A 14,116-nucleotide genomic window follows, 5' to 3' on the forward strand; every position below is an offset into this window, starting at 1 on the left:
CATAATTATTTCAAAAGATAATAAAATTTTTGACAAAAAAATATTTAATTCGATCCTTAAATTTTATTTTCATAGGACTAATTAATTTCTGTACTGAAAAAAGTTAATATTATTTTTTTTAACACAAGAATTAATCAATCCCAAAAAAAATTAAAAATTAAATTAGATATTTTTTTATCAAAAATCTTATAATTCTTTCGAAATAATTTTCAAGTAACAGGTTGAATATTCACTCTAAATATATGTTACTTTAGTAACTCTGGTTTAAGCTTTGATTTTTATTTTATTATGTTATTTTTTTTGTTGTTATTGATAGCATACTCTTATTAATATTATTCCTAGGATCAAATTGAATAAGTCAAATTTTTAATAATAAAAAGACTAGAATATTGTTATACATAATAATAATAATATTAATAATAATTCTTCATTTAAACAGGTTAGTTGCATTTTGTAGATTATTATAAAAATTTAATTTTGATACAGAGTAAATAATTTTATACGTCTATTTAATTATGTAACGTTATATTAATAAAAATAACTATTTTTTATATTAATTGCATAAATAATTATAAAAAAATAGATATATATAATTATAAGATAACTTAAAACGTTTTATACTCATCAAAATTAAACTCTTTATTATAATAGATTGAGCCATGAGTGTTATTTTGTCTTGACGGATGGGTCATGAATGAACGACGATGCAAATTAAAATGATGACTTCTGACTCATTCTTCTTCCTACCATTCACCTTCTAGCTGATGAGGTAGTGTTGGCATGGCTACACAGTCAAACTCAACCTTAACGACGAAGCAACAACAAAATCATGTGCATATCTCATTCTCATGGGAAATCATTTTCACGAGAAATTACTTTATTAACTCTTGATGACTTTTAATGTTATCCAATAATTAATTTAATTCTTGAGTTTTAAATTAAATATATTTGATCCCTTAACTTTATACTCATGAATCAAACTAGTTATTATTTTGTTATCAATGTATTTAACAAAATAATTGTATATGTATAGTTAAAAGATCAAATTGCCTCTCCTACTCTTAATGTTATGTAAGCTAACTTGAAAATTGTCACAATAACAGTTATATATAACTAGTCATATAAATATTATATTAATTAAATTGGTGATAAAAGAACCAATACTTGACTTATGATTATAAATATTAGAAATTAAACTTAAAATGTTTCAAAATTAAAAGACCATTATAAAAATTAGAAATTAAACTGAAAATATTTAAGAGTTAAAAGGCCAAATTGATTATCGCAAAAAATTTAGGACCAAATTAATTCTTATCAATCATCTTCCTTTACAGCTAGGTCAATTTAGGCCTATTTAAAATTATTATTTATATATATTTTTTACTAAAATGTTATATGTAAAGTTTGAATTCTAAACCTTTAAATTAAAAATATATTATCTATCATTTATCTCAAAGATTTTTATTAAATATAAGAAACAAATTGTTTGCATTTTGTTAGATCTTAGGCCATTTAAATTTTTATTTGTTAACAGATTCGTTAACCAGTTTAAAATAGACTTTTGAAAAAGTTAGTTTTATGCATTAAAAAAAAAAACCTTGAATATATTATGAATCAAACTTAGACTGAATAATTATAGCAGAAATACATTTAGATCTTCTAAATTTTGAATTTTATTTTAGAAGATAAAACATAATTTTTTACTATTTATTTCATAAATGAGATAAAAAAACATAAGAGAAAAAATATTAAAAAATAAAAGATTACACTTTATTCTTTAAAATAAAATCCAAAATTTAAAAAATCTAAATTTAATAAATATATAATGTTTTAATAATAAAAGTTTGATCTCACCTCACCTATTTTCATCTGTAATTACAATGAGACCAATAAAATTAATGCATGAATATATTAATAAGGATACTGATACATTCAATTTAAACAAAAATCTTCAATGAATGTATCATAAATATTTTAAAAATTTAATTTTTAGGTTTTTAATAATTTTTTTATGTCAAACATTTTAATGAAGCAAAATCATATATATAAAGAAAAATAAAGATTAAGAGTTAATTGAAAATTTCACTACTCCACGTAAATAAATCAAATAATAATAATAATAATATCATAAGATATTTAATTGTCTTAATAAGCTAAAATGTAAACAAAAACAAGCAGCTATTCAATAATTTATCCACAACAAATATCACATCATAATTCAATCTTGAGACACATTTTATCTTTTATATATTTAGGTAATGGATTGAAGTATTAAGAAAAAGAGTAATGGGGGATGGATATCTCCATTTAGTGTATTATTATAGTGGCTAGTAGGACTGTGGGAATTTTAAAGTATGGCCCAGCACAAGCAATATTACATGTTCACTACTAAGTATTAAATGATATTCGTACTATATCACATAACATACATACCTCATACCACAAAAATATCCAATACTATTTATGAATATTTAAGATGCCGATATGTCTAACGAACTAGGACATTACAATGGACTAAATTCATCGGAGTAATTTGTTTTATCTATTTAAATAGGTAAATTTTGCTTCTAAAATTAAATTTATTTAAATTTTAAGCTAAATGAATTGAGTTTGATTAATTAAAAAAATAACAAATTAAATGGTATAATCTGTGGGCAAAAAGAATGGACCATTTATTTTTTTTTACATTTTTGTTCAAAAAATAACATTTTTAGTTGAAATTTTTTTCGATTCAATTCAAAATTTTGACTCATTAACTAAAAAAAATACTGTTTATTTAAAGTTTTTGACCTAAAAATGATATTTTTTGTCAAAATATTTTTTAAAAAATAAAATAAAAAGATGAACGAATCAACCCGTTTAATCCATCGAACTAACCATAAACAGTCTAAATTAAAAAATTATAGCTTACGAATAAAACAAACTTAAACAGACCAACCTATTTAATCCACGAACTTAAACAAATCAGACTTAAATGACCTAGACTAACCCATTTGATAAACCTATCCAATATTGGGATTATTATTTTTTAAATTATTCGTACAAACTCGACTCTAAGATAAAGAAAAACAAAAGATTTGTAATTTATTTCTTTCTATATTATCATCAAAGATGGACCAAAATTTACATGTGTTTTCAGTCACAACAAATACAATTTAAAATATACCAAACATAACACATTAAAACACCTCACAATCTCACATCAAACATGCAATACATCAATAAGTTCATAAGAAAAATATTACACACAATTATTTTAAGTCACAACAAATTTTTTAATAAATAAAATAAATTTATTATTTATTGATAATATTATTGTTACGGTGGGTAACCGGAGATTAATAAGATGGATGACGTTTGATGGCCCAAGTGTATGAAGGAGGAGAACTCCGGGTGGATCAGCAACTCGGGATGCTCCGTCCGACTCGCGCGCGTGGGTGAATGGGGGGTAGTACCTGCAAAGACACTCCGATGCCTAAGTTAGCAAGAGTGTGAGCAGGTCTAGAGAGTATTGGACTTAGGAATACCTGAGGCGTGTCAGTGTACTTATAGTGGTGAGCCAATAACCACCGTTGGAGTAGTGCCGTATCTTTAGGATAATAACCGTCCCATTATCTTGGGGAGGTTAAGATATGGCTTTATGAAGTGGTTAGAGAGATTTCAGGGGCGGTTACTCATTTGAATGAGTATTTATCTGCCAGCTAATCTCATAACCGACTTCTTCGTACTGAGTCGTGGTGGACACCGACCTCTAAGTGGAGGTCAGTGCCTTGCTAGGCTTAATCTATTGGATCAGGCCTTTCGATTGGACCTGGGCCTTTAACATTGGGCCAGGGTATGAACAGTGCCCTTACTTGAGCCCGAGATCCTTTTAAGGCTTGGGTTCAAGTTTTTAACTCGGGTTCGTAGCCGACCTTCACGGGTTTTGAAACCGACGTGATTTTCGCGACCTTTTGTTTCTGACAGTTATGTCAATTCAAGCGTCGTGTCCGTTGGGGAAGCGTTTAGGGATTGAGGGCTTTGGTAACGGTGCAATCGCATTAATGACAGCCTCGTTTTTACCATTATGCCCCTTAGCGTGTTTATAAATGCTTTCCCTCTCTTTCGTTTTTCCGTTTCTGCAAACTTTCAAACTTCTTCTTCCCTTGTTCGTGCTGCATTCTTGTGTTCGAAGATTTCTGCTCTCTCCAACCTTCATTTCTTGGATAAAGGTTAGTTTTATTTCTTCCATGTCATGCCTTATGTTTGCATGTTTTGTTTCGTGAGTGGATAGGTTGGCCTGTAGATTCTAGCCTCGTATCTCTCCTCTTTAGGGGCCGTGTTTTTTGATTTTTCTTTTTCCTTTTTCCTTTTGTAGGTTTCTGCCACTTTTCTTTATATAAAAAATGGCTTCCGTAGACGTTCTTTCTCAGTGGGTTGACGTTACGGTCCTTGGGGAGGAACCGTTGGTCGATGCTGAGTTCATCACTCATCTTCGTACTCATCACAGGCTCTGTACTTCGGAGGAGGACGAGCCAAAATATGAACTAATAATCCCGGGTCCTGAAGACCGGGTCTGTTTTGGGAGAGAAAATGAGGCGGCCCCTCATTTTTTCTTTATGTATGAGTGTATGATCACCCGCTTGGGTATTTTCCTTCCTTTCTCGGATTTTGAGATATCCGTTTTGCACCACTGTAAAGTTGCCCCTACTCAACTTCACCCCAATTCTTGGGGTTTTTTGAAGATCTACCAGTTTATTAGCCATGCTCTGGACTTTCCGACCTCTTTGAGGATTTTCTTCTTTCTTTTCCATATGACCAAGCCCTTTAGTGGGCTAAACAACAAACAGCAGTGGGTATCCTTCCGAGCCATACAAGGTCGGAGGATTTTCACCCTTTTCGACGAATCTTTTCACGACTTCAAAAACTTCTTTTTCAAACTTCAAGCTGTAGAGGGTCACCATCCCTTTTTCCTGGATGAGCATTCCTCCCCTCGCTTTCCCCTTTATTGGTTGCCGGCCTCCCCTTGTGAAAAAGTATGGTCCAGATGACCTGGACGAGGTGGAGGCGGCTATTGTGGGGTTTTTCCGAGAAGCGTGGGGGAGGTCCCCATACTTGGATACCAGAGAAATCCTTCAAGGAACGCCGGCCTTTGTTCAAACTCAATTAGGTAGTGCATGCATTCTTGATTTCCGAGTTGTTTCTACCGACTTTGAACATTACCGACTTGAACATTACCGACTTATGACTGTTGGTCGTTTTTCTTGTAGATATGGCAAAGAAGAATGCTCAAGAGGCTTACCAAAGGGTCCAGGAGGCTAAGGCGAAGTCCCGGGCTAGATCGGGAGGTGCCAGGGCGATCACCTCTCCTCCTCCTCTTCCTCCTCCTCCTACAAATACTGGGACTCCCTCTCAACCTATTGTTATTCCTCCTCAAGTTTCTCGACCACCCCCTTCTGCCCAAATTCTCTCCGAGCCAGAGAAGAAGAAACGCAAGACTTCAGAGTCTGGCCCTTCTTCTTTTGATGGTGGGGTTAAGGCGGATGCTTTGGCATTCGTCCGAAAGAACATCTATCCTTTTATAAATATGGATGATGTTTCTGTTCGAAACCACCTCACCACCATGGCCGAGGAGAGTTTTAGGACAGCGGGTGTTTGTGGCAAACTTTTGGACATTTTCGAGAAGACTCCCCTCAGCTCTTTGGGGGCATCCTCGAAGGTTGAGGAGTTGGAGGGGAGGATTCTTCTTTACGAAAAACATGAGAAGGAGTTGAAGGAGGAGAGAGATAAGTTGAAGAAGGAGAGGGATCACCTTAAGGAGGAGGAGGGTAAGCTGCGGGCTCAATGCACTTTGGAGGCGAATTTGAGGAAGACGGCACAAGAGCTATCACAGTTTTTTCAAGATATTGTGGCCGTGAGGAAGGACTTACTGAATTCTCGGAACGCATACGCCGAGTTGGAGGACTCTATTGCCGATGGTGCCGAGGAGTCTTGGAGAATTTTTTGGAACAGGTCAGAGTTATCGCTCCGACTTGGATCTTTCTCCTCTACATCCTGACAAGGTAGTTATGATGGCGCATCGTGTATCCTCCTGTCCCCGAGGTTGTCTCTGAGTCAGATTTGAAGACTCGGGGGCAGAGGATATTGAGTCTCCTCCTCGAGATCCTCCGAGTTCGCCCTCCGTTCCTCCGACTTCCTGTTCAGCTCCTCCTCCTGGTCCTGGTGGTGGTGGTTCCTCTACTCCTTTGAAGAAGTGATTTTTTATTTCTATGGCTATATGGGGGCCCGGCCTGTGGGTCCCCTCTTTTTTAAACTTTGTTTCTCTGTTGGTGGTCGTGAACAATTTCTTTTTGGCCTTTTAAGGCCGTAAACAAAAATATTTATGGCGATTGCTCCTTTTAAACAAGGGTAGAAAAATAAATGCCCTTTTTGGATAAGGGTTCTAAGTTACTTCGTGCGTGCATGCTTTTTTGATATATTTTTTGATCTTTTTTGAAGAAACCTCTTTGTTGGCTTGCTTTTCTCGAGCCTTTTTCGTTCAAGGGCTTTTATGCAGCCTTTAAACTTTTTCCAGGTTTTCCTATCTCTTTTGTTATCCTTTGTACTCAACTTTACTTTAGTGAGCTTCTATGACTTAGGTTATTTTGTGATGCGTTTTCCTTTACTCGGAGCTCGGTTTCTTTACTCGGACCTTTCGAGTTCGTTTTTTCCTGAGTTCTTACGATCAACTCATATAACCTTTACGCCGACTTGTACCTCGTTTTATCCTGACGACCATCTAGGTCGGTTCATGGGATTTTCACGCTTTGTCGAGCTTAAGTCGGCGCGTTTCGTAGAAAGACTTAGAATAAAGAAGGATGCTATAAGAGATATTGAAAAAGATCTTTATTAATTTGGAAGGTACCTTTTTGCTACTAAGGGTTGATAGCCTATTTTCCCTTAGCCTTACTATGATGCCTCATTAAAACCCTTCTCAGAAAAACCCTTTCTTTGGGAAAAACTCGTGAAGTTGGGGAAAAGAGTACATCAGGGAGTAGAGTTCGCTTTAACTGTAGTACCTTTTCATATTACAAGCATGCCACGACCTTGGTAGCTCAGTGTCATTTAGGTCGGTTACTTTATAATAACCCTTTCCTAAGACTTCTTTGACTTTGTATGGTCCCTTCCAATTTGCGGCGAGTTTTCCTTCTCCCGATTTGTTGACTCCAATGTCATTTCTGATTAGGACCAAGTCATCTGTAGCAAATGTTCTTCGAATGACTTTGTTGTATCTTGTAGTCATTCTTTGCTTTAGTGCAGCTTCTCTTATCTGGGCTCCCTCTCGGACTTCGGGGAGCAAATCGAGCTCTCTTTGTGCCCCTGTATATTCCGACCTCATCGTGGAGAATTACCCTTGGGCTTTGCTCATGATTTCTATTGGAATCATGGCTTCTACGCCATAGACTAATCTAAAGGGCGTTTCTCCTGTGGCGGATTGGGGAGTTGTCCTATAAGCCATAATACTTGAGGGAGCTCTTCAGCCCAAGCTCCCTTTGCTTCCTGTAGTCTTTTCTTTAATCCTGCCAGTATGACTTTGTTAGCTGCCTCGGCTTGCCCATTGGCTTGTGGGTGTTCTACCGAGGTGAACTGGGCTTGATTTTCAGACTGGCTACTAGATTCTGAAGGTGGCGTCGGTGAATTGGGTTCCATTGTCTGTGGTAATGGAATAAGGTATTCCATACCTTGTGATGATATTTGTAGAGGAACCTGCGACTCTTGAGTGGTGATAGAGGCTAATGGTTTCTGCTTTATCCACTTGTGAAGTAATCTATTCCCACGATCAAATACTTGACTTGCCCTGGTGCTTGGGGAAAAGGACCTAACAAATCCATTCCCCATTTTGCGAAAGGCCAGGGGGAAGTGATACTGATGAGCTCTTCTGGTGGAGCTAAGTGGAAATTTGCGTGCATCTGGCACGGCTGGCATTTTTTCACAAAGTCCGTGGCATCTTCTGCAAGGTCGGCCAATAGAATCCTGCCGGATTACTTTCCTGGCCAGTGACCTTGCTCCGAGATGGTTTCCGCAGATCCCACTATGTACTTCTCCAACACCTCGGTGGTTCTTGAGGTCGGTACGCACTTCAGCAATGGTGTTGATATCCTCTTCTGTAAAGGATATTTTCACCAAAGTATAATGTTGTGCTTCCCTTCGGATCTTTAGCTTCTTTCTCTTTGGGGAGGATGTCGAATTTCAGGTATTCGACTAAGGGATTCATCCATCCGAGGTTTAGGCGGCTACCTCAAGTACCTCTTGTTCATCCTCTGTTTTTGATACCGAGGGCTCTTGGAGGGTTCTTGGATCAGGCTTCTGTTTTCCCTCCGGGTTTGGTGCTTGCTAACTTGGATAGGGCGTCAGCTCTACTATTTAGATCCCGAGTTATATGCTTAACTTCGGTTTCCGCAAAGTGCCCAAGGTGCTCCAAGGTTTTTTCCAAGTACTCTTCATATTGGGGTCCTTTGCCATTTGGGTTCCTTTTTATCTACCAGTATTATGCCTGCGCCTCCCTGTTTTGTTGGAGGATCCGTCTACATAGAGTTCCCATGTAGTCGTCTTTTCCTCTGTTCTCCTGCATATTCTGCGATGAAGTCGGCGAGACATTGGGCTTTAATTGCTGTCCGAGTTTCATATCTCAAATCAAACTCGGAGAGCTCTATTGCCCATTGAACCATTCTCCCGCAACATCCGTCTTTTGGAGGATTTGCTTCATGGGTTGGTTCGTACGGACTTATTGTGTGAGCCTGAAAGTAAGGTCGTAGCCTTCGTGAGGCTATTACTAAGGAGTAGGCAAACTTTTCTAGTTTGTGGTACCTTAGTTTCGGGCCTTGTAGGACCTTACTGGTAAAGTAAACCGGGTGTGCCCGTCCTTGTCTTCTCTGATCAGAGCTGATGAGACAGCCCTGTTTGCCACAGATAGGTAAGGACAGGTCTTTTCCCGGTACTGGTCGTGTTAAGATAGGAGGTTGACTTAGGAATCTTTTGAACTCTTGGAATGCCTCCTCGCATTCCAAAGTCCATTCAAATTGGCATCCCTTCCTCAATAAAGAAAATAGTGGAAGGGATTTCAGTGCCGATCCCGCCCAAAAATCTGGAGAGGGCTGCAAGTCGGCCATTGAGCTGTTGAACCTCTCTCAAACAAGTCGGGCTTTCATTTCTATAGTGGAAGGGATTTCAGTGCCGATCCCGCCAAAAATCTGGAGAGGGCTGCAAGTCGGCCATTGAGCTGTTGAACCTCTCTCAAACAAGTCGGGCTTTTCATTTCTAGGATGGCTCTGCATTTGTCGGGATTGGCCTCAATCCCTCTTTGTGTTAGCATGAAGCCTAGAAATTTCCCGCTTCTACTGCGAAGGCGCATTTTGCGGGATTTAGTCTCATCCCATGCAACCTTATAGTGTTGAAGACTTGTGAGGTCGGTTAAGAGGTCGTTTTCTTGCTTGGTTTTTACTAACATGTCGTCGACATATACCTCCATTAGGCTCCCTAAATGGGGGGAAAAACTTTGTTCATCAGCCTTGATACGTGGCTCCTGCATTCTTTAGTCCGAATGGCATGACCACGTAGCAATAGTTGGCTTTTGGCGTGATGAATGATGTTTTCTCCTGGTCGGGTTCATGCATCGGGATTTGGTTATATCCCGAGTAGGCATCCATGAATGATAGGTATTGGTACCCCGAGCTGGAGTCCACCAGGGTATCAATACTCGGTAGAGGATAAGGGTCCTTAGGACATGCCTTATTCAAGTCGGTATAGTCGACGCACATTCTCCATTTACCATTCTGTTTCTTGACTAGCACTACATTGGCTAGCCACGTTGGGTATTTGACCTCTCTAATAAAGCCGGCTTCCAAGAGCGCCTGTACTTGTTCTTCTACTATTGAGGCTCGTTCTGGGCCGAGCTTGCGTCTTCTTTGCTGTACAGGTCGGGACCCTGGGAAAACCGAGAGCTTGCGAGACATGAGCTCGGGATCGATCCCGGGCATGTCGGAAGCCTTCCATGCGAAAAGGTCGGAATTAGCTCTTAGGAGCTCTCCCAACCTTTGTTTTAGGGTTTCCCCTAGGTTGGCTCCTATGTAAGTGTTTTTTCCTTCTCCTCACCGACTTGTATCTCCTCGGTTTTTCCTCCGGTTGGGGTCGCAGTTCTTCTCTGGTCCTCGTGCCGCCTAGCTCTAGGGTGTGGACTTCTTTGCCTCTTCTCAGATTTAGGCTTTCGTTATAGCACTTCCTTGCCAATTTCTGATCTCCCCTGACCGTTGCTATTCCTCCTGGAGTCGGGAATTTCATGCAAAGGTGAGGAGTCGATACCACTGCTCCCAGGCGATTAAGGGTAGTTCTGCCGATTAAGGCATTGTAGGCTGACCCTTCATCGATGACTATGAAGTCTATGCTCAAAGTCCTTGATTTTTCCCCTTTTCCGAAAGTGGTGTGAAGGGGTAAAAATCCCAGTGGTTTTATTGGCGTGTCCCCTAACCCATATAGGTGTCGGGTAGGCTCTCAACTCTTTTTCATCTAACCCTAGCTTGTCGAAGGCGGGCTTGAAAAGGATGTCCGCCGAGCTTCCTTGGTCCACTAGGGTTCTGTGGAGATGGGCATTGGCTAGGATCATAGTTATCACCACGGGATCATCATGCCCGGGGATTATTCCTTGCCCATCTTCTTTTGTGAATGAGATAGTGGGGAAGTCGGGTGTCTCTTCCTCGACTTGGTAAACTCTTTTGAGATGTTTGCGAGAAGATTTGGTGATCCCGCCTCCCGCAAATCCTCCTGAGATCATATGGATATGTCTCTCTGGGGTGTGGTGGCGGATCTCTCTGTCCATATCATCTCGCTTTCTCTTCCCATGGGTATCCGACCTCTCCATGAGATATCTATCAAGCCGACCTTCTCTAGCCAGCTTTTCTATCACATTTTTGAGGTCGTAACAGTCGTTGGTGGAGTGACCATATTTTATGGTACTCGCATACTCACTGCGGCTTCCCCCTTTTTATTTTTGATAGGTCTTGGGGGTGGCAGCCTTTCAGTGTGGCAAATCTCTCTGTATACATCCACTATAGAAGTTTTTAGCGAGTATAAGAGTGATATTTCTGGGCCTTTCGAGACCGATTTCTTCTTTCTTGACTTCCCTTTCCCTCTCCTTAGGAGAAGTGGGTCCAGGTCGCCAGCTCAGGTCTCTTAATTTTGCATTCTCTTCCATGTTGATGTATTTCTCGGCTTTCTTGTACATCACTTAGAGAAACGGGGTGTCTTTTAGATATGGACTGTGAGAAAGGACCTTCTCTGAGCCCATTGACTAGCCCCATTATGACTGCCTCTGTGGGCAGGTCTTGTATCTCCAAACATGCTTTGTTGAACCTTTCCATATAGGCTCGCAAAGACTCTCCGACCTCCTGTTTTACTCCCAGGAGGCTCGGTGCATGTTTACCTTATCTTTCTGAATTGAAAATCTCATCAGAAACTTCCTTGAGAGGTCTTCAAAGCTGGTGATTGATGGTGGGAGGCTATCGAACCACTTCATTGCCGCTTTCGACAAAGTGGTCGGGAAAGCTTTGCATCTCGTAGCGTCGGAGGCATCGGCTAGATACATCCGACTTTTGAAGTTGCTTAGATGATGCTTTGGGTCCGTGGTCCCGTCATAGAGGTCCATATCAGGCTTTTAAAGTTTCTCGGAACTTTTGCCCTCATGATGTCCTCACTGAAGGGATCCTCTCCACCCGGGAATTGATCTTCTTGGTCGTCACGGGAGTTATGGCCCTTGAGGGAGGATTCTAGCTGTAAGAGTTTTCTTTCTAACTCTTTTCGCCGTTCCATCTCCTCTTTGAGGTACCTTTCAGTTTCTTTCTGCTTCTCCCGCTCTTGCTCCAATTGTTCTAAGCGACTGTGGACCAACCCCATTAGTTCAGTTACGTGGGATGGTCCACCCTTTTCCGATTCTCGCTCGTCTGAAGGATTTGCCTTCGGGTTTTTTACCCCGGAGGTGCCTTCTCTATGTTGATCATTAACTTCCTGGTGGAGGGTTGCATCCACGTTGTCATTACCTGCGTTCAGATTCTCTTCTTCGGAATCCGTTTCCGCATGGACTTCTTCGTGGAATCTATCCGCCATTGATGGATGATCTCTCGGGTCCCCGGCAACGGCGCCAATGTTACGGTGGGTAACCGGAGATTAATAAGATGGATGACGTTTGATGGCCCAAGTGTATGAAGGAGGAGAACTCCGGGTGGATCAGCAACTCGGGATGCTCCGTCCGACTCGCGCGCGTGGGTGAATGGGGGGTGGTACCTGCAAAGACACTCCGATGCCTAAGTTAGCAAGAGTGTGAGCAGGTCTAGAGAGTATTGGACTTAGGAATACCTGAGGCGTGTCAGTGTACTTATAGTGGTGAGCCAATAACCACCGTTGGAGTAGTGCCGTATCTTTAGGATAATAACCGTCCCATTATCTTGGGGAGGTTAAGATATGGCTTTATGAAGTGGTTAGAGAGATTTCAGGGGCGGTTACTCATTTGAATGAGTATTTATCTGCCAGCTAATCTCATAACCGACTTCTTCGTACTGAGTCGTGGTGGACACCGACCTCTTAAGTGGAGGTCGGTGCTTTACTAGGCTTAATCTATTGGATCAGGCCTTTCGATTGGACCTGGGCCTTTAACATTGGGTCAGGGTATGAACAATTATATATATATTTACTGTTTTTAAAACAGTAAGCTTAGAAAATTAGTTTTAATTAATTTTAGATAATTTTTATGGTAAAATTATTTCTTTTACCTCCATTTTTTTAGATTTTATGGTTTAATATTTAACATACATTTAGAGTTAAAATTTATAATTAAAAAATTAGTTACTATAAACTTAAAAAAATAATTTTTTAGTTAAACTATTTTTAAAAGTATTGATACTATTAGCGAGATAATTAAGTAATAAATAAGAAAATATAATTAATTTTAAAAAATAATTATGTTAAATGTATATCAAAATCGGTTATTAAGATCGAATACATATTAAAATATAAAATATACATTAAAAATGAGTTAAACAACACATGTATGTATTTACATACAAATATATGATGGTTAATTTTAATACACAAATAATATTTTTATGAGTTAAATTTCAAATGTATTTGTATAGAAATAAATAGTAACTAATTTTAATATATAAATAATATTTTTATTTAAAAATATATAAAAATAAGTAATCAATTATTTTTAAAAATTCCGATTATTATGTTTGGTGTACAAAATTTTTTTGTTAAAGATTAAAAATAAAATAATTAATCCATTCATTCATTCACGAATTACGGAATATGCACACAAAAATAGTGAAAAACAAAAGCTACAAGGAGATAAGTCAACATTCATTAGAATCCGAATACAAATCGTATCTTATTTATTTATAAAGGGTCGTTGCAGAAAATAACTACTGCTACTAATATTAAATGTCCACTTTCATTAAAGAAGTACTTTGCAAGAACTTAGTTAACTCAAATTAAGATTTAATAAAGGCAATATCAATGAAGGATTATGCGATACATTATTTGTTTTGGTTACATTATGCGAAACATTATTGGAAAAAATAATTGAAAAAAAGAAGGGGAGAAAATGGTAGATGCGGTGATGATGAGGATGATTTTTGAAACAGTACATATAATACTTAGAAACTAGAAAGAATAAATGAAAATGGCTTTTTCACATTGGAGAAGGAGAACAAAGAACAACAAGTATATGGAATTCGAGGATCAATGGTGGCCATTTTTTAGAGTAAAGTACCAATTCGGTTATTCTCTATTTTTTCGAATGGTGGCCATTTTTTTATTATTTGTCTTTATAATAATATATCATAGAATTATTATTATTAATGTATTAACTGAATTTTAATATTTATTATTTATATATTTAAAAATTATTTATTTGGTTTTATAATAAATGATATTTTTAAATTTAAATAATTTATTAATTAATTTGTATTTATTTATTAAAAAATATTAATATAATGAATAAAAAAATAATTAAAAAATATTGTTTAAAAAATAATAAAGATAAATAAACCCCTAACAAATTTAAATTTAGAGACAATTAAGTTTCTGTCTATTTTTAAATTTCACACGT

The sequence above is a fragment of the Arachis stenosperma genome, chromosome 4 (genome assembly GCF_014773155.1).
Source record: "Arachis stenosperma cultivar V10309 chromosome 4, arast.V10309.gnm1.PFL2, whole genome shotgun sequence".
NCBI lineage: Eukaryota > Viridiplantae > Streptophyta > Magnoliopsida > Fabales > Fabaceae > Arachis > Arachis stenosperma.